This window comes from Colossoma macropomum, unplaced genomic scaffold, assembly GCF_904425465.1.
Source record: "Colossoma macropomum unplaced genomic scaffold, Colossoma_macropomum, whole genome shotgun sequence".
Taxonomy (NCBI): Eukaryota; Metazoa; Chordata; class Actinopteri; order Characiformes; family Serrasalmidae; genus Colossoma; species Colossoma macropomum.
Genome location: NW_023494808.1, coordinates 5,733,547 through 5,740,521, shown reverse-complemented (window position 1 = coordinate 5,740,521; position 6,975 = coordinate 5,733,547).

Genomic DNA, 6,975 nt, shown 5'->3' with positions numbered 1-6,975 from the left:
CAGTGAGTCAGATTATCTCACTATATTGGCAAATGATTTTGCTAGTTTCAAGCATATTTCTTACAACAAGCAAAATTATCTGCCAATATAGTGAGATAATTTAACTCACACCTTACAATATTCTCATAATGAAAAATTTGAGATATACTATACCATTTTTTACAATGCACCCCTTTTCTGTAGCACCCCCTGTAGCATTTTTGCTTGTATGCTTGCATTTTATACTTTTTATACTTTATACTAATTTTTATTTCACAGAATCATTATGCATGTTGCATTTCAACTCTGCAGTATTGTAGTAATACTTTTGTTAAATTGTTAAATCTTTGGCTTAGAAGTGTAAGGTTCTATCTGTGTTCAGTGCAGTTTTGAGATGTTAAGGATCAAAGATTTCACTCTCAAAATAGCGAAACTCTATTGCAGTAAAATCACATTTCAAACTCTAAGAAAGTCACTACACTGAGAAAATTGCAAATTTCTATCACTGCTTCATTTACAACTATAGCAGCATTGCAGCATCTTGACCAGTTCACCTTTTACCTTTCTAAGGGCACTTGCAGGTAAATCGACCACTGTCTCACCTTAAGCTTGTATGCCATGCTTGTACTGATTGTTTTTCTTCTGGTGTAAGTTGCTTTGTATAAAAGTGTCTGCCAAATGTTTAACTGTAAACATGAATAATTTGTAGTTTATGACTCTAAAATAAAGAACTTAATAAAGAGAATGAAAGGTACAAGTGAATAAAAAATAAAACTGAAAAAACCCATGGGCACCAAATAAATTAATTTTCTAAGTATACTAGAAGTATGAGAAAAAATATTGTCTTACTAAAAGCATTAAAATTAGAATTATTAAAAGCCTCCAATTTTTACACTGCTTTAAATCTTTCCCCCTTTGCATTCATTATGGCGCAGTAGCAAACGCTGGTCAGATTGGCTCCCCATGGCTTGGTACCACTACAAATAGATAAAGTGAAACTATCATCAAATAGGTTGAAAACAATCATGTGGAATTAAATGATTCATCAAACATGGGTGTATATAGAAAATCAAAAGAAGTAATAACCACTGAAAATAAATTATATACAAATATAAAATTATACAAATATACAAATTATATGCAATAAAAGAAAGCCAGATTATAGCTTTGTCCTTCTTTGATGATTTCTCATTTGACTGACCCTTGGTAATTAAATCATCAACTTTTATTCCATTTACCTGCATGCACAATTACTCAATGTGCCATATTGCTAGTTAGTTCTAGTTCATCCTCACTAATGCCTTCAACATATATTGATTTTTTTTTATCTACATGCAGTATTCCCTTAGAGAGGGATGCATGCTCCCTTTTATAGATTTTTGCATATTTCTTGCCCATGGCCATTAAAGCCATCAGAGTCTATACAGAATTTCAGCTTCCTGTCTATTTTCCTGTGTGCCTGTGTGTATGTCTGAAAAATTGCAAAATTAAATATACAAGCTGTGCTTGTCCTTATTTTATTATTATATAGTCATATTCTTTATATTCACAATGGTAGGACAAACATAGTACAAATTCTTAATTTCTTCATTATTTTATCTTTATTATTCATTTTAGTTCATCTAAGTTTGTCAAAATGGAAAATGCACAGTAAACATGCAAACATGAACACTCCCTGTAGTTTACCATGATTCGCTAATTCAGAAGCCACAAATAAGGAGCAACTTCAGCTGTTAAATAAGACACTGCAAATTAGGAGCCAAACGTATCAGAAGCTGCAAATAAGTAGCTAATTTCATCCTCATTCTGAGAGAAGCACAGGGTAGCGCTGAACTTGCCCTTTAGTCTCCATCGCATTTAAGTGACAGAATAACACAGGAGAAACTAGCTGACTTGTGGATCAACATTCAAGACACACATTAATAAGTTAGTGTCCGAATGCAAAAGAGTAATAAATGTGTTAAGATGTCTAGCTGGATTAGATCGGGGTGTGAGCTGGCAGGCTTTGGGGCTAATATACTTCTAATTAATATGATCAGCCCTGGCTGTATAGTGTATGGCTCAGGGTCAGAAACATGAATGTAAGAATCAGAATCAGAATCAAGCTTTATTGGCCAGGTTTGCTTACACATACAAGGACTTTGGTTTTAGTTACAGGAGCTCACAGTGCACAGCATCAAACATTTACATGTAGTGAATGAAATAAAATAAAATAAATATAAAATAAAATAAAATACAATAAGATAAAATACAAAAAAATAAAATAAAGATAAAATAAAACATGCATTCTTACCATCACTCACTCATTACAACCACACACACACACAGTCATACCTGTAAACCTTACAATGTGCAAAGTATGAGTCTAAAGTTAAAGTGCTGAGTGCAGCAGCAGGTAAAGGGCGTATAGTGGCAGAGAATAGGATCAGTGGGGTAACAGTCAGATAAGTGGGGTAATATGGCAGGTAATGAGGTAACAGACAGATAAGTGGGGTAATATGGCAGGTAAGTGAGGTAACAGACAGATAAGTGGGGTAATAAGGCAGGTAATGAGGTAACAGACAGATAAGTGGGGTAATAAGGCAGGTAAGTGAGGTAACAGACAGATAAGTGGGGTAGTAAGGCAGGTAAGTGAGGTAACAGTCAGATAAGTGGGATAATAAGGCGGGTAAGTGAGGTAACAGACAGATAAGTGGGGTAATAAGGCAGGTAAGTGGGGTAACAGGTAAGTGGGGTAATAAGGCAGGTAAGTGAGGTAACAGACAGATAAGTGGGGTAATAAGGCAGGTAAGTGGGGTAACAGGTAAGTGGGATAATAAGGCAGGTAAGTGAGGTAACAGTCATGTAAGTGGGATAATAAGGCAGGTAAGTGGGGTAACAGATAAGTAGGATAATAAGGCAGGTAAGTGAGGTAACAGTCAGATAAGTGAGGTAACAGTCAGATAAGTGGGGTAATAAAGCAGGTAAGTGGGGTAACAGTCAGATAAGTGGGATAATAAGGCAGGTAAGTGGGGTAACAGTCAGATAAGTGGGGTAATAAGGCAGGTAAGTGGGGTAACAGATAAGTAGGATAATAAGGCAGGTAAGTGGGGTAACAGGTAAGTGGGATAATAAGGCAGGTAAGTGGGGTAACAGTCAGATAAGTGGGATAATAAGGCAGGTAAGTGGGGTAACAGTCAGATAAGTGGGGTAATAAGGCAGGTAAGTGGGGTAACAGATAAGTAGGATAATAAGGCAGGTAAGTGAGGTAACAGTCAGATAAGTGAGGTAACAGTCAGATAAGTGGGGTAATAAAGCAGGTAAGTGGGGTACCAGGTAAGTGAGGTAACAGGTAAGTGGGATAATAAGGCAGGTAAGTGAGGTAACAGTCAGGTAAGTGGGGTAATAAGGCAGGTAAGTGAGGTAACAGTCAGGTAAGTGGGATAATAAGGCAGGTAAGTGAGGTAACAGTCAGGTAAGTGGGATAATAAGGCAGGTAAGTGAGGTAACAGTCTGATCAGTGGGGTAATAAGGCAGGTAAGTGAGGTAACAGTCTGATCAGTGGGATAATAAGGCAGGTAAGTGGGGTAACAGTCAGATAAGTGGGATAATAAGGCAGGTAAGTGAGGTAACAGTCAGATAAGTGGGGTAATAAGGCAGGTAAGTGAGGTAACAGGTAAGTGGGGAAATAAGGCAGTAAGATACTAGAATGTGATACTGAGAAGGTGAATGTAGTTCAGATGCATTTGTCAAGGATGTGCTGTGGTGTTTTCAGGCCCTCTTCAATTCCAGCAACACAAGTAGAAAGGGGTGAAATACTGCTAGTAATCAGAAGACTTACACTAGCAGTGTCATACTGGATGGATTTAGAAGGGCACAGAGAACACCATGCTACAAAGAATATACTACAGGACTGTTGCGAACATGGTAATGACAAAGTTAAAAGCTTGGGCTGGGTGGGAGATAAAACTACATGACTCATAGGGCTGTCAAGTGTCAATCAGTGTGGCACAATGGTTCTGTCTGTAATTCCTGTAGATTTACAATTGCACAGTGACAAAAGGAATGTTTTTATCAAAAAACAGATGATGCGACCATGTTTAAAAAAAGGTATCAATATGAGCTCCAGGTATTTACAAATGCATCTAAAGACCAGTGCGGTCAGGATTGGCTGTGTACATTCAACATCAGACAACATCACAATTCTCAGCTGAATTGGCAGCAGTAACGTTGGCTCTGCTGTGGGCAATGCAGTCAATAAAAGTGGTTTGCTCAGACTCACAAGCAGCATTACAAAGCCAGACAAATGGTTATTGGCCAGGCTGGATACAGTGTGGGTCATCCTCAGGTCCTTCTGAGAATACAGCATTTAGGATTGTCCATTAGTTTCCAAGGGTGGCAGCAGATGTAGGGGTGGAAGGAAACGAGTGTGCAGGCATGCTAGCAAAACGGGCCCTCAAAAGGAAGCATATTAAAGTTATGATGTTTTCATATGGCAGGAACTGTGGGATTAAGAAACGAGAGGGAGACATCTTATAATATTCAAAAACAGGCAGGGCCAAGAGTGACAACTGTGAGCAGAAGGAAGGAAGATACTGTAGGCTCACATTTTCCTGGTCACTGGACATACTGTGAGCAGCTCAAGACAATAGAGCGTGTCCTAGTACATTGGAAAACATATGAAAATGAAAGGAAAGAGGTTCCATGACTATGGAGAACAAGAAACATTAGGAGGTTATAATATTGTTATAAGATATAACAGAATTATTTGATATGATTTAAACATTTATTATTATTATTATTATTATTATTATTGTTATTAATGGACAGTTCTCCCATTCCAACACAATCCCATATTAGTCACCATATATTCTCATTTAGAAGTTCAGTGTTAAATCCTAATATCGGTGCCCTATGCTCCAGTCCAATAAGTGGTGGTAATGCACCACATAACTGGCTTGCCAACCACCAAAAAACAGAAGAAGAGGAAGTGAGACCAGATCCTTAGCCTGGGAGGGGCTGATGCACGCTGACTATGCATGTTCTGGGGCTTGGACAGCAGTTCCGCCTTTCCACTGCCACAATGCAATGAACTACAATAACCAGACTTAAACCAGGAGCATAACACACAACTTTATTAAGAATCCCCTAATCCAAATGAGAATGAATGCTTTAGCAATTTGAATCATAAAATGAACAGCTAGCAGCCTCTCAAGGCAAGCAAGAAATGATTTTTGTTTTGGACGGCAAGTGAAAGAAATCGAAGCATATTTTTGCATGGTGAGTTCATAAATATCATAAACATAGCCTAATATGCCTTGTCTGATTGCTTTTTCATAGAGGTGCTTAAAGTTGCTTAATTCCTTCTGAAAATGAAAAAACAGAATCAAAGTGATTTATAGATTTTTGAATTGTGCTACCTTGCCAAATGTTCTACAATAACATGCATATTTAGCTCTCTACATAAAACTGAAGGTAAATTTTGATAGCCTTAATCACTGCATCTGAAAATGCTACCAGCAGTAAAACTGTAGATGGGATATTTCCTAAATCACCATTTTTAAGAAGTTACATGGTTGGCCAAAAACAACTGCGTCACACAGTCTGCTAAACATCACATATACACCTGGACACACTTGAGTAACTTTTATTTAAACATGCTAGGGACAAGTATGTTTTTGCTATATGATGAGCAGGAGGCAGTGAAAAAATGCATTTGACTGTTATCCTAACCACAGTTACCATCTTACTGTGCTTTGTGGCTTTTACAAATATCTGTATATGCACATGTATTTGTATGCGCATGAAGCTTTGAAGTGATTCACATGTTGATGGGTGTTTCTATTGTGTTTTTACTGGAGCTCACATTTAACTCAGTGGTACTGGTCTTTAACGCCAGGTGTAGTTCAGATTAGTTTGCTCCAGACAGCTAGTTAGCATGCTGTGGGAACCATTTGGCTACAGTGGCCTAAAAGAGGCTGTTGGCTCATTGGTGGCTGTAGGTTTGCCACTCTGTTTAATAAATGACTCAGAACTGGTCCAGGTATGGCCTTTAGCTGCTGTCTAGCTGCCAATTTGTTCCCCAGTCATGAACAATATTATAAGGATTTGTTTATTTTTACATAAAAATTCAACATTTTATAGTATAACAAATCATTAACATAGTCCATGAAAAGTAAATAAATACACAAATAAATGCAATGTCCATTTCCATTTACATTACTTTTTAGCATAATCACTTGTATTTAATTTACAGAAAGCCTAGAATGATGTCTGTAATATCAATATCAAACTGTTTTATCTCTGTACCAACCCAAGAAGGATCTCTTCATTAAGAAATCATGTTTAACCAAGGTTAACAAAATATGTGAATATTTTATTTAACAATAAAAACACATCAATTTATATCAATATGAAAATATAACAGATTATGTAAGGATATATAAACAGTTCAACACAGTACTGCATGCACATATGAAAAAAGGTATTGAGCAGGTACCTATTCACTGTGACTCTTTCACTTAATTAGAGTTAATCAGTTAGTCTTAGCATGAGATTTGGCAGGTTTCACTTTAACTGGAACTTTGTGAATTTGGACATTAGGAGTCGAATCATCCTCAGATTATTCTGAATCACCTTGAGTTGATTCATCATGTGAAATGTCTGCATCACTTTCAACATCAGCACCATAAGCCATTTTAGATGCTACTCTCTGATGCTCTGAAACTGCTGCTTCTGCTTGTTTGAGCTCCTCGGTTGGATACAAGGTCATTCTTTTCAGCAGTTTCTAAACGAACCTGTTCAGCCAAAGCAGAGACTTTTGCCTGTTCTGTCTTGACTTTACTTCTCAGCCACTCATCTCGACATCAACTCATGTAAAGGTGGATTTTGGCAACGAGCAGAACATGCAAGGCATCCCATAGATACGTGCTGAGACTTCCCCCAAACACCTGTTTCATGTTCTCAGTTTCAACATTTGATTTGTTGTCTTTGTACTATTTTCAATTGCATAAAGGG